The sequence below is a fragment of the Ursus arctos genome, unplaced genomic scaffold, assembly GCF_023065955.2.
Source record: "Ursus arctos isolate Adak ecotype North America unplaced genomic scaffold, UrsArc2.0 scaffold_3, whole genome shotgun sequence".
NCBI lineage: Eukaryota > Metazoa > Chordata > Mammalia > Carnivora > Ursidae > Ursus > Ursus arctos.
This window is the reverse complement of record NW_026622985.1, coordinates 63,337,629-63,352,906: the sequence shown is the minus strand read 5'-3', so window position 1 is coordinate 63,352,906 and position 15,278 is coordinate 63,337,629. Positions and strand designations below refer to the sequence as shown.

The following is a 15,278-nucleotide window of genomic DNA, read 5'->3' as shown; positions in this document are numbered from 1 at the left end:
CATCAGCCCAAAGGGAAACCTTGTACCCATTAAGCAATCATCCCTCATTCCCCTTTCTTCCAGGGCCTAGAAGTCACTAATCTGCCTTCTGTCCCTATTATCCTGTTCTGGATCTTTCCTATAAGTGGAATCATTCAATATGTGGCCTTTTGTGTCCGGCTTCTTCATTTAATACCATCTTTTTCAAGGTTCATTCAATACTTTATTCTTTTATATGGCTGAATAATATTCTGTCGTATGAACAAACCACATGTTGTTTATTCAATCATCAGTTGATGGGCATTTGGATTATTTCCACCTTTTGGCTATTGTGGCTAGAACTGGTATGAACATGTGTGTACATGCGTTTGTTTGAGTATGTGTTCTCAGTTCTTTGGGGGTATACATAGAAGGGAGATTGCTAGGTCATATGAAATTCTATGTTTAACTTTTTGAAGATCCAAAGTCTATTTTTAAGTAAAGAAATTGATTGCATAATAATATGAAAGCAGTAGAGAATAATGGAGCCAGACAATTGGAGTTTGAATCCTGGACCCACCATTTGCTAGTTTTGTCATGTTAGGAAACGTACCTCTCTATGGCCCCATTTCCTCATCTGTCATTTGGCATAATAATAATCCCTATCCCCTTGAGTTGTGAAAATTTAGGGAATTAATATATGTAGTATAATTAGAACAGTGCTATAGGCACGTGTTGTTACCTATTATTATTTTGATCTGATCCCATTTATGTGTGTGTATGTAAGACTACATGCATAATTCTTTGCATCAAACAATTAAGACTGGTTACCTGTCAGAAGTAGATCTGAAGGATAAATGATAGGATCATGTCTTCTTTTATTTTGTTTGTGTATTTTCTTTCTGTAATGAGCATGTATTTGTTTTCACATATTTTTTTAGCTAATGAGGTTTTCTGTTTAAGATGCATTGTGACCCACTCAGTCACTCGCTCAAAACCCTCCAATGATCCTATAGCAAGAGTTCCCAAAGGCCTTCGTGCTGACTGGCCACATCAAGTCATCTGAAGAGCTTATCAGAAACACAATTCCCCCATCTAACCTGGCCCTACTGGATGACAATTTCTGGTTAGTTCTGACGTGCCGAGATGTTTGAGAACCGCTGTGTCCAAACTCCTTCCAGGACCTGGCCTCTTCCTACCTGCAGGTTCAGCTTCCCCTTTTCCTTCCTAATAAACAGGAACTCCCACCTGTTATAGGGCAGGCCCTTCTATGCCCAGAGCTGTCCTTTGCTTAGAGCACATGCCCCACCTCACTCCAATTCTCTGAATTACTTATCCCTATTTATGCTTCAGTATTCCACCCAAGCATTGTCTCCTTCAAGACCTATTGTCTATCAAATGAAATAAGTCCAGCAAATGAACAATTTCCACTTCCGTGATCTCCCAGACCATTCTGTAACTGTAGCTCAATCACATCTTCTCTGCATTATGCTCAAACTATCTCCTCCATGTCTGCTTCTGCTCCCACCCAGCTGAGATCTTGAGAACAGAGCCCATATTCTGTGTAGCAATTCTCCACTCTAGATTCACCATGAAATGATGATTTCTGTTTTATGGTGGCTAGTTTAAAATATGTTTTTTAAACACTATTCTCACATTAACAGTAACTATGTAATAAATTACAGAGCACTGAACAATGGTCCAGTTTTTCCAAATTTGCATTTACTATACGCATGCACAATATTTACATGTATGTGTGTAAAATACTTCTGTGTTAAAATAACTTATGAAGCCAACATTTCCCAACAGTTAGTTCCTAGAAACACTTGTTTCATGAGCTACTCAGTGAAAAAAGGGTAAATGAATTTAAATATGCTGAAATATCCTACTCTATGAATGTTGCTGACATTGTTGCATACGATGGTTCTAAGAGTTATTTGATTGTGATGCCACTTTGTCAAGTACACTTACAAACCTTCAGAGTAAGTAGAGGTCTGTGGACACACATTTTGAAAAATGCTGAGTGACTTATTCCAACCAGTCCTTCTGTGAAGGTGGCAGTCAGGACAGACACAGATGTCATGGCACAGAGAGACGATTTTTGTTGGCATGGCTATACTCTTACTATAGCACAGCCAGAAGCAACAGACACATTCCAAGTATATTCTGTTGGGTGACTGTTCACTTCACCCTTTCCACTCCTAAGGATTCTACTCTGCTTTCACAGGCAGTCCTTTTAATTCAGTGAATAATGTTTTCCCCTTTTGGGGCATGTGTAAATGGATTGCCAACTGTTTTAAAAACCACCAATTTACAGCCACTCTGGAAAACAGTGTGGAGGTCCCTTAAAAAGTTAAAAATAGAGCTACCCTGTGACCCAGCCATTGTACTACTGGGTGTTTACCGCAAAGATACAGACGTAGTGAAGAGAAGGGCCACATGCACCCCAATGTTCATAGCAGCATTGTCCACAATAGCTAAATCGTGGAAGGAGCCGAGATGCCCTTCAACAGATGACTGGATTAAGAAGTTGTGGTACATATATACAATGGAATGTTGCTCAGCCATCAGAAAGAACGATTTCTCAACATTTGCTGCAACATGGACGGCACTGGAGGAGATAATGCTAAGTGAAATAAGTCAAGCAGAGAAAGACAACTATCATATGATTTCTCTCATCTATGGAACATAAGAACTAGGATGATGGGTAGGGGAAGAAAGGGATAAAGAAAGGGGGGGTAATCAGAAGGGGGAATGAAACATGAGAGACTATGGACTATGAGAAACAAACTGAGGGCCTCATAGGGGAAGGGGGTGGGGGAATGGGATAGGCTGGTGATGGGTAGTAACGAGGGCACGTATTGCATGGTGCTCTAGGTGTTATACGCAACTAATGAGTCATCGAACTTTATATCAGAAACCGGGGATGTACTGTATAGTGACTAACATAATATAATAAAAAATCATTAAAAAAAAAAAAACCACCAATCTGTGACGAGAGTCAGGCTCTGGGCAACAGTTAACTGAGACAACTTGTGAAATGATTATACCTTACAAATAGGAGGGAAGAAAGGAGGGGGGTTCTAATTTCTTTATAATATATTTACTTTTAATATCATGTGTATGATATATATTTGTTTACAGTATCATATTTATCATATTTTCCCATTTAGGTTTTTTTTTAAATTAAGGCATAGTTTGGGGAAGTATGTACCAATATGTACTCCTAATTTACAATTTTGGGTGAAACAAGGACAGAACTTAGCTTCTCCTATTTTATTCATGAAATCTTAGCACAGGAAATGCTATACTATCCATTTATGTTTGTGGCTTCGTATTCAGCACAAAATTAAGTTTTCTGCCTGGTGTCATTTGTCAAGTAAGCTTTTTAAGGCAGTAATTTTCCTGTATCCCTTATAAAGGCAGACTGTTTTTAAAACCAAAATGTGCCACGTTATTCAACAAATTATCGTTAAGGAGAAGGAACAACACGAGAGCTGGGAATTATAATGCTGACCAAGTGCAGAGCAAATAATTTTTTTTGACCAGCATCTTATCTCAAATGCAAAGACTCAAATATCAACTTTGGTAATAATTCAGAAGGTTAACTAACGTTCTGGCCTAAATCTGAAATAAGCATAACTACATTATACACAAAATTGTACATGTGTTGTGTACATGTACTTTTGTGTACAAAGGTGCCCAATGTACCATAAAATATACGTGTATCATATACAAAATGATGAAATGCCAGTCTAAATATTTAAGAAATTTTGACTCTGAACAAAATATTTGTTCCAACAATAAATAATTTTAAATATTTGATATCATATATAATTGCTAAATGCTTAAGATTTAATGGTGCCTTCAAGAAATTATAGGGAGTCCATCTGTCATTGAAATGCTGGATGGAAAAGTCTGGTTGCTAAATCTCTACCTAAAGTCATAGAAGCATTCAAATCATTTTGCGTTTTCAAAGGAACGTGCAATTACCTCTCTTCACACTAGGTGGTGTAGTCAAGACCAAAAAAAGCTATCAAATGGATGAATACATTTGATTTAGCAAGGTCAAAACTAAAAAGCTTCTGCACAGCCAAGGAAACAGTCAAAAAAACTAAGAGGCAGCCCACGGAATGGGAAAAGATATTTGCAAATGACACTACAGATAAAAGACTGGTATCCAAGATCTACAAAGAACTTCTCAAACTCAATACACGAGAAACAAATAAACAAATCATAAAATGGGCAGAAGATATGAGCAGACACTTTTCCAATGAAGATATACAGATGGCTAACAGACATATGAAAAAATGTTCAAAATCATTAGCCATCAGGGAAATTCAAATCAAAACCACACTGAGATACCACCTTACGCCAGTTAGAATGGCAAAAATTGACAAGGCAGGAAACAATTGCTGGAGAGGATGTGGAGAAAGGGGATCCCTCCTACATTGTTGGTGGGAATGCAAGTTGGTACAGCCACTCTGGAAAACAGTGTGGAGGTCCCTTAAAAAGTTAAAAATTGAGCTACCCTATGATCCAGCCATTGCACTACTGGGTATTTACCCCAAAGATACAGACGTAGTGAAGAGAAGGGCCGTATGCACCCCAATGTTCATAGCAGCATTGTCCACAATAGCTAAATTGTGGAAGGAGCCAAGATGCCCTTCAATAGATGACTGGATTAAGAAGATGTGGTCCATATATACAATGGAATGTTGCTCAGCCATCAAAAAGAACGATTTCTCAACATTTGTTGCAACATGGATGGGACTGGAGGAGCTTATGCTAAGTGAAATAAGTCAAGCAGAGAAAGACAATTATCAAATGGTTTCACTCATTTATGGAACTTTGGAATTTATAATAAGAAGTAGGAAGATCGGTAGGAGAAGAAAGGGAAGAAGAAAGGGGGGGTAAACAGAAGGGGGAATGAACCACGAGAGACTATGGACTCTGGGAAACAAACTGAGGGCTTCGGCAGGGGGTGGGGGGGCGGGGAATGGGATAGGATGGTGATGGGTAGCAAGGAGGGCACGTATTGCATGGTGCACTGGGTGTTACATGCAAGTAATGAATCATGGAACTTTACATCAAAACTTTACAGTTAGTCACTGTATGGTGACTAACATAATAAAAAATATTATTAAAAAATAAAAATAAGAAATAAAAATAAAGAGAAGACAATTTTAAACTCGAAAACAGGTGTGTATTTGATTAGAATTCCAGTGTATTTGAGAAAAAACGAAAACAAAAACAAAACAAAACAAAACCACAGACCAAGAAACAGTAAATGAGGAATGGAAATCCTGTTCAAATGGCTCTGGGAATAACAGGACTTCTCAAGGAGTAAGTCACCCACTACCAGGAGTGGCAGTTAAAATGCACATTCCTAGGTCATGCTGCCACACTTCAGAATTACTGCATCAGAATGGTGAGGATGAAGCAGGAACCCGAGTCTGTTTTCCGAACATATACTGGAGTTGATTTTTATGCAAAACTCTGAGAACTGGATTTCGAGTGCACTAAATCTGTCTGGTAGCAAGAAACCCCAGTTGACAAGTTTCTGATGTTCAGAAACTTTTTTTTTTCTGCTTCCTATAGCTCTATCTTGAAGATCAGGGGTTATACCTTTCACTATGAAATCTCCAGGTGAATTTTTGCTAAGTTACTATCACTGCAAGAAAAATCAGAGTGGCAGATTCAGCCCTGTGTGTAATAGAATATTTGGAAAGCAGTTTGAGCTTCATAGAATGGGGAAAATGTATTTTATGGAATGCAATGAAACTGAATCTCTTCTGGGAGGAATGCGTGGTAGTTACATTAGATATTCAAAAGTCGAACCACATTGATCTGCCTTTTGAAGTAATTACATTGATATCTAGAGTTTAAAGAAATGTATTGCTTGTTCCCTGTGGATATTTTCAAAAACCTTTTTTTCTTAAACCAAAGCAGTTTTTTTTTTCTCTAGTTTTAGTGACAAAGGAAAGCATTTTCCTGAAGTGCAGCTAATTATTGTATAGGAATATGCATATGGGTGTGCGTGTGTGTGTGTGTGTGCTTTCCAGAACCTCCTGAAATGAGTTTTCTGTTTTTTATTTTAAATGAGATTTTTTTTTTTTTAGTCAAAATCTTGCTCCTTTAAACTCACTCGTTTTAAGATATTTGTAAATGGACAATATACTAAGAAGAACTTCCCACCATTCTAACTCAAATTGAGTATATTGAATAAAATTTAACCATTTCTTTAAGACTTAGCACAACCCATGGGGTGCCCATCTGGCTCGGTTGATAGAGCATGCAGCTCTTGATCTTGGGGTCATGAGTTTGAGCCCTGTGTTGGGTGTAGAGTTTACTTAAACGGGAAAAAAACCCACTTGGCACAATCTGTGTGAAAATGTGTTCTATACAGTGTTGAGAAGCAGCTGTTTCTTCAGGGCTCATGAGGACTATTCCCCTACAGTACATGAAACCAGGCAACTTTGTTCCTTGAATTTCCACACCTACGTTTTATGGTTTTCTTATTTTTTCACCTTACTTTCAATTGTTATTTCATGTTGCCATCAATACGCCAAAGCAGTAGGAAGGACTCCTTTCTATTTATTTATTTATTTATTTATTTATTCGTTCGTTCGTTCGTTCATTCATTCATTCATTTTGGGGGGGGAGCAGAGGGAGAGAGAGTCTCAAGCCCTCTGTGCTGAACCCAGAGCCCAATGTGGGGCTCCATCTCACGACTCTGAGATCATGACGCGGGCCAAAATCAAGAGTTGAATGCTTAACAGACTGCAGCACCCAGGTGCCCGGGAAGAGTCCTCCTGTGTCTAATCTGCAGAGGTCTTGGAAGGCTGATAGCCACATTTAGTTTTTAGAAATGTGTACAGAGTGAGGAAGACTAGGGGCCCAGCAGAGTGAGGGGAGGCTGCATTTGTAAAGCGGCAGATCTACTCTGGCTATATTTTCTCGTTCTTGATTGTTATCCCAAAAGGTGAAGTTGTAAATGGTTGAATTGTGGATAGTTGAACTCTCTTACTAGTCTTACTAGTCTGTTTTTACTTGTGGTTATAATCATAACATTTAAAGAAAAGCTTTGTGGTTATATAAATCCCCTCAAGTTATATAAATCCCCTTGTTTTATTTTTCATATACTAATAGCATAGTGTATTTTCTTTCTTAACAAAAATGTCTGCATGTGCTTCAGAGTTTTCATTTCTAAACAAGCATATCTGCATTATTCTATGCGCATGGATGTGTATGTGCATATACACAAATATAAATGCAGATATGTGAATTTCAGTTTAATACAGGGCAGAAAAAGGAGCTCATTCTTCCACAGTGGGAAACAATTTCATATGAATCCGTTTTCTTTTGAGTCATTTTCATTGCTTGCTTAATTATCTTTATCAAGGTCACTAAATGGTAGAAATGCCAACAGGAGAAGGAATAAGGGTGCTTTACAAAGGAACAGTAAGGCCAGGACTGTGACTGTTTGTCTGCTCCCTCTGGGGCAGGGTGGGGGAGTTGGTGAACAAAAGCAACAGTTTCCAAGAACAAACAATGGCATTCTCTGTGACCTGGAGCACAGCTGGCAACACTGTATCCTGAAACATCAGCTTCCTCCCTAAGATGCAAGCTAACTTTTCCTGCAGCCGCTTCTACCAGGCCAGCCAGCATCTCAGACACTTTGGACATCCTGCTTTTTCTTTTTGGTTTTAAAAACCATTCCTTATAATGATCATAAAAAATAGCACTTTATTTTTTTTAATTAAAGAACAACTCCAGCAAATTTCTAAACCTCTAAACACATGAGGGCCTAAGGTTCTTTTGTTGAGACCTTTATCTGGAATTGCTATATACTTCCCTGACCCTGAGCTCAATGAAGGTGAAGACAGGTTCTGCTTTGTTCAACAGGGTCTTCCTGAGTGGCCAGGGCCAGGCATACAGGAGGCCCACAACATTGTTGATCAACTAATTGACTGTAGTTACAGAAAGAAACTTGCCTGTGGGACGAGATTAAATTTAGCCCATACAAGGATAAGTCAGATCAAAACATTAATGTGTTTATGTTTGTGTCTCTTACAGATTTATTTCCTCTTGTTTCTCCTCATAGAGCTTTGAAAACATATTTAAATTTTATGAGGAGCAAACGACATGTCCCACTATGCCATCTCAAATCTTCTTTTCTGAATTCTGGTTTCATCTTAATTGTAGAAAAAGTAAACACAGGAAAGTATATTTTTAAAAATACCCATAATCGCACTGCCCAGGAACAATAGTCACTCACATCGTTGTTGTTTCCTTCATATTTTTCTGTATTTATGTCTTTAATTTATATCTGTGTTCACGTAATTGAGGTGGCGTAAATATAATTTCGTTTCTGCTTGTTTCATGTTCTTTCACAAGCATATGCCAGTCATTAAAACCTCTTTAAAAAAAATAAGTTTAATAGTCATGTTGTGTTCCGCCACAGACAGATGCCGTGTAATCAAGTTAGATTCATTTCTCTATTGTTGAACACTTAGACCATTTGGAATATTTTATCTTTATGACCATCTAAAAAGAGTGTTTGTGCATATCACGTGCACATAATGTTTGCGCGTAACAGATTACTTTCTTGGAACAGTTTCCTAAAAATAGACTTGACTATTTTTAAGGCCTTTGATTAAGTATTACCATATTGCTTTTGGGTTTATTATAATTTGTGGATTAAACTTCTACCAGCAGTGACTAGGACTGTCATAGTAGCTCATAGCAGCTACCTCTTTTTTTTTTTTTTTTTTTTTGGCTTGTGTGCCAGACACTGTGCTAAATGCTTTATGTGTGTTATCTCATTTAACTGTAACCATAGCGATATGAAGTAGGTATTATTTTATGCCTATTTATAGATGAGAGACTTTTCCAACGTCATATAACCAGATTTGGGAACCAGATGATCCAACTTCAGAGCTCTGGCCCTCACTCTACTGAAGGAATCTGTACCAACGTTGAAAGGTAATGCTGTAGATCCAGTATTTTAATTCCTTGCTAATTTCATGAAAGAAAAGACAACATGTTGTTGTTGTTTCTAAGGTTCATTATTTTAATATTAGCAACTTTATGTGCTCTCTTATTACAGTAACTAGCAGTTAAATTTCTTCCTGTGTGAATTGTCTCTATCATTCGCTACTCAGTGACTCTTCTCCCTTTTTAAAAATATAAACTTTTTGAATATTAAAAATATTCTGGTTTTTCTGTGCCTGTTGATGGCTAAATATTGCTCCTGTGTGGCATACGATTGTATTCGATGTTTGAACTTGTGAAAATTCTTTGTTTTTAAGAAGTCAAATATATTATTTCTCGTTGTGATTCCTTTCATGGCTGATTTTATGCTCTGAAAGTATTCCATATCCACATATCAGATATTAACTTAATTTTTCTTTAAAAACTCTACACTTTCCTTATGTGGATCAACTGCTCTGTTTACCTAGAAAGTCTTGCTGGTAGCCGCAGGTTTCTTCTATTTGTCTGAGACTGGCACTGTTAGAATCCAAGTGGAAACAAATATTTTCTAATATTTCCAGTACTCTAAAAACACAATTCACAGAAATTTGAAGGCAGCAAATTTGTCTGTTCCCTCTCCCCAGAAGAGAAAAACCAACAGAGCATAGATACACATTGCTAGTGATGATGATTTAATACAGAGGATTGGGTTTTGGTCCTGGGCATTCTGCTTTGGTGGCACCAACACAAGTTTCCTTTTCTAGCACTGTAATTCACGTGCACTGGCTCTCGGTATAAGGAGTCAGAAGACTAGAATGACTCGAGAAGTGTCGGTTTTTGAGACATAAGCCCTAAAAGGACATCTTTCCAATCACAGATATCTGCCTTTTGTGCTAAATCACTGTGGAGCAGTCTTTGTTTACAAAGCATCACACTCTCTGGCGACAACACCTCATAACGCCACAATTAAGACGCCTTTCATTTTCCCAACACTATTTGCAGATAGTGCTTCACCCAAAAACTTCGAGATTTTTTTCATTCTACTAATTTATGCTGACATAAATGGGAGTATAATACTCTGTTTAAAAAGAACCATAAACATATTTTGGGAATACACTGTAAAATCTGAAGCCTAAAATGATTTACATGCAATTGCCAGTGATGTATTAATTAACAATCAACTAAAGTAGTGCTGATGTTGAAAGGGTAGATTTGCTATTGGTTCCTAAACTCCTTGAACTGCCAGGAAAAGAAAACCTACAATTAGAAGCAAGACGTAGGCAACCATGGTAACAGATCTACTTTTCACAACAAATAAATATTTTTCAAAACCAATTAATGTCCCTTAATGTTTGACTAATTGTTACAAGCACTTCCATGATATCTGTTACATTTTTGAAGAAATGATGTCCACATAACCATGGATCTAGATTCATTAACTTTAAATTAGTTATATGGACCTAGGTTATATTAACATTAGACTTGAAAGCCCTGTGACTGTGTTTTGATCCAATTTCAGACTATTTTATTACGCACATACCTTATCAACAATTAATAATCTGGAAGTTATACAGTGACTTATAATGCACGATGGGATATTGAGCAGTTACTATTTGAAAGGAATAACTGCAATGGAAATCCAAATGGTTTTCCAAATATGAGGAGCAGTCAATCTCCTCCAGCTACTTCTCATACCATAAGACTAGAAGATATTTCACAAATTATCTGGACCGGCTTTAAAGAAACTGAATGCAATAAAAATTATTTCCCAGAATACCCTAATCAGAAATGATTATTCAGAAAAACGGCTAAAATTTATTGATCACCTACTCCACGCCTGAGATTTCCAATCAATTGGCATGGATTTCTCAAGTACTATGTCATCTTCATTTTATGCTTAAGAAAACCAAAGCTTGTAAGAGTCAAGTAACTTGTTCAAAGTCAACCTTCTGATAAAGGGCAAGGCTGGAACTTAAACCCGACCTGAGTTCGGGAGCTGAGCTCTTGTCCCCTAAGTAAAAAATAAATGTCATCCGCATTTTGCCAACCCATCCTAGGTACATGAGTATTAAAAAGGCTGGCTTTTCTATTCTTCCTAAGCTTCATTCAGCCAACAAAGTGGTCAAGCTATCTGGGGAATTGGATTCCATAAAAAGATGCCAGACGTGATCCAATTAGCTAAGAACACCTATTTTTAACGGTAACTAAGATTGTTTTTGAAGGTTCCTTATTTTTGAAAGCCCCTCATTGTGAATAATGTACCACCTTTTGCATAGAATCTTTTCTGTGGCAACAGAGATCAAAAAAGCCTGGAATGGCTTTTAATAGGATCCTTCTTTTTTGGGACACACGGAATGTCCCTGTGTGACTAATTTATAGCCATTCTTTAAGTAAATAAGTAAGTTTGGACCAAAACTCTGAATACTAAGTACACATTTGAGGCTTTTTAATGCTTGTTCTCCCTTGCCATGAAAATATTGCCAATTTCCTGATTGTGTTAATGTGCTTTATTATGTAAGATGGTATCATTGGCGAAAGCCGAGTAGTGGGAACATGGGACCTCTCTGTACTATTTTTGCAGCTCCTCATGTGTCTATACTTTCAAAATAAAAAAAGTTTTAAACTATTGCCAAATTTCCATCTTGCTAGGGAAATGAACTGCTGGGTTTTGCAGCTGGTAACTTTCATCCAATTAAAGTTCCTCTTGGGGTCTTGGTCATCGATATGAAGAAGCACTGATGTGTGAAATGGGCACAATTTGTTATCATACGAGAACCAACAGAGCACATCCATAAGCCTGCATCAGAGGGTCAGCCACATGCCCTTCTCCTGGTATCTAGCTGAGGGCCAGGCTGTTTTCTGAAAAGCCTCATTAGAAATGAACGTCAGCCTATTGAGGAAGAATCTCAACTGCCTCTACTGGCACTAATCTCCCTGCAAAAAGACAGACTCACCAGGTACAGGATGAGTCCCAGACACAGGTCTTCAGTGAGTTGGAAGGAGTTAGCTATGTTCCTTCGCCTGGCTGCTGCCTCTGGATATTTACTTATACATATCAGTGCCAAATCCTGACAAGGACAGATCACAGGAATGCTGGGTTCTGGGAAGGGAACGTGTAAGAGAGAGAAAAGCAGAGCAATCTTGCGCAGGCGAGCAAGGCCAGTCCTGAGCAGAGCTCCGAAATCTTACAGGGCCCCCCTCATTTGGGGGGAACTGCTCGCATGGTCCTCCAGGAGATCTACTCTTTGTAGGCTGCCTTGAGCAACTAGGAACAGTTCCCAAAATAAGACATTGATTTGAAGGATTGGTGGAGGGTAAAAGAAAAAAAGTGAAGATCTGTTCTGAAGGCACCTGCCTGAAAAGCAGTCCCTGCTTTTTCTTTGTTTATGTAGAAAGAGAGGAGGGAGAAGAACCCTGATAGTTAATGAGGCTGATTCTAGAAGTTCATGGAACTCACTTTGGCCCATCCTGCCCAGAAACACTGCCAAAAAAGGAGGTTTGCCCCAGTTGGTATTCAGAAGAACCTGTTCAAGGTGGCATCCGGAATAAGGTTGCAACTTTGAAAAGATGGAGCCCTCCACGCAGCATGAATTCGGAGGTGGAAGAAGATCTGTTAACAGAATTTGGGAAGACAAATGAGGGGGCAGGGAATACAAGGAACTCTCGCACGAGCCATTTCATAGGCTGCCCCGAAACTGCCCATTCGTCTTCTGCCGTCAACCTACCAAAAGCCCTATTGGCGTCCCTGGAAATAGATTGCTAAATAAGCCTAAGCTTTTTTGGTTCATAGAATTGGTGAATCAAAGGGGCAGAAGATTTATCTTATGCCTCCAAAGATCATTTATAACTTGGCTAAGTGGCCCAGGATAAAACCACAATAAAGGTGATTCATGCAGGAAATCCATTCTGTTGAGGCAGAAATGAAAATCCACATTAAATCACAGTCTATTCTGTGCACGGGAGAATTGAAGTGAGCCAAGCTCAGTGGATTCCCAGGCACACTGAAGGCTGAAAACCATTGTTCTTGCAAAATGGGGGAAATGAGACTCCTTTAAAGTGAGAATGCAGCCTCTAGCTCTGAGAGCAGGGAGGTACTCTTGACCGGGGTGAGCAGTTCAGTGGCCCTGCCAAGCGGGTGTCTGGGACTATATTCCCGGATGGCAGCCAGCCTGGGGATCTATTCAATTACTGCAAGTTCCTTGCCAGGAGGTTTTTATCAGCTGCACTATTTATCAAGACAATTGGACCTAGTACAAAACCCACCTTTGCAAATTGCCATGAAAGGACTGTCTATGTGGCTGAATCAAGGATGTCTGCTGCCTCTTGGCTTTTGAGCTCAACTGTAAAGTTACTGCATTTTCTCCTGGCTGGGATCACCTGAAAAATTTGCTTTCCCCTTTCCTTCACCTTTCCTTCTTGGTCTAGAGGTCTCGTGCATTGAGGGATGATGTAAGTGCCAAGAACAAGCTCACGGAATGATCACAGTGGACCCATTATTTTGCATGTGACTTATTATTCTTTGTGTGACATGTAAGTCTTCTCAGCTTCTTTCCCTTCCTACAGCTGCAACCACATTTCTTCCCTTTTTCCTTCTCATATCTATCTGTTCTCACTCTTGGGCATTGGTTATGACCAAGTGAGATGATTTCCAAGCCCACATCCTCACTTTTCAGTGAGAAGTTGACTGATGCTGCATCAGAAGGCCTCAGTTTTATTGTAAATTAACAAAAAATATAGAGTCTTTTTAGTATATTTAATTTGGGATTTTCCTTCTCCACTGGTTCTTTCCTTTACATTAGCCTTTATTCATACAGTAACATTGCATGTGACTTAAAATATAGTTATTCAGTCATTATGGACAATCTCTAATTTAGCAAGTCGATTGACAGCAAGGGAGTCCGAAATGGAGATAATCTACAAGTGCATACAGATCAGGGTGGCACTTGCCATAAATCATTGGTACTCATCTGTTGTCTTTACTGAAAGCTGACAGTGGCCACTGTGACACATTCTAAAGGGTGGTCTAATTTGCATGTTCCGAGCTGTGATACAGGTAGGAATTGCATCCACTATGTATTTAGCAAAGACAAAACCATCAAAGTAAAGCCCCTTCCCTGAAAATAAGTAAAATCTATAACTTGTTACACTCTTATCAAAAGTGCTGGTGTCCGCATAGGTGATAATAAGCTATCTTGTCTATTGACAAAACACTTGAAAACTGGATTTATATGAGAATCATTGGCTTTCTTAGAAAATAATTCATGTCTCTTCTTATGCCTAGAAGGGATGCACTGCAAACATCAGCAATAAAGAAGGCTTATTTTATGGTGAAAGCAATCTGGTAGATTGTAGATAGAACACTAAATTTGTCTGGTCATACAAATCTTATGAGCACGAATTAAAACATACTGAATGCATCAGTTAACCAGGGTTCCTATTGGATTTTTTTTTTTTTTTTTTGTACAAAAACTGTTTCTCTGGGATGCCTGGGTGGCTCAGTTGGTTAACCGTCTGCCTTTGGCTCAGGTCATGTTCCCAGGGTCCTGGGATTGAGCCCCACCTTGGACTCCCTACTCAGTGGGGAGTCTACTTCTCCCTCTCCCTTTCCCTCTGCCCCTCCCCCAGCCATGCTCTCTCTCTCTTTCTCCCTCTCTCTCAAATAAATACAATCTTTCAAAAAAAGTTGTTTCTCATCTCAATACAGGCAGTACTTTGATTCTTTCCCCTTTCAAAGACTAAGGTAACAGGCTGCTGCCCATCAAACTAGATGGAGAGAATTAATTTAATGAAGAGTTTCTATTTAGGAAGAAGCAGTAGGAGGAAAGGGCGACGGTTGGAGCTTCTACCAGGTTGGCTGGTGTTTTACATGCTGGAGAAGCAGCTGGAAATTTGGATGACAGTTTTGAAAGCCCGATGATAAGGAAAAGGTCACTGAAATTGAAATGGTGGGCGGGAAAGTGGAGCAGACCAGGATAATGTGGCAAACCTGAATCATCTCATGCGTGTTAAAGCTTTTAAGGAACTCTTTTCTTTTTGCTTCAAACAGTTTGCTATTCTCTCTAGTGACTACTGTCCCATGAATGGCATAGATTATTTGCCTTTTTTTCCTTCCACCTAAATCAATTCTAAAAGCAATTTTTAAAAGTTCAGTTTATACGATAAAGAATGTTCCCATCAGACCTGAGTCACATTGTGAATGTGTGTCTTTTGCTTTAGTATGTAGTTTTTTTTTTAAGCCAAAGTTGTTCCCAAACTACCTTAGAAACAATGTGTGTATTTACAAAAATAACAAACATTGTAGCTTGGAAAATTCCTTTGGCACAGACAAGAGCCTTCAGCCACAA

The 15,278-nt window shown here is 38.7% G+C and overlaps 1 protein-coding gene across 2 annotated transcripts in view; it reads left to right on the top strand.

The window, feature by feature from the left end:
* The window catches only part of ELMO1 (engulfment and cell motility 1), a 690,097-nt gene that overhangs the window by 145,384 nt on the left and 529,435 nt on the right, over positions 1-15,278 (top strand). For both annotated transcript variants that reach the window (XM_057304123.1, XM_057304122.1), the window contains one exon: positions 8,841-8,946. The gene's annotated coding sequence lies outside the window, so the exon portion shown is untranslated. The remainder of the gene's footprint in view (positions 1-8,840; positions 8,947-15,278) is intronic.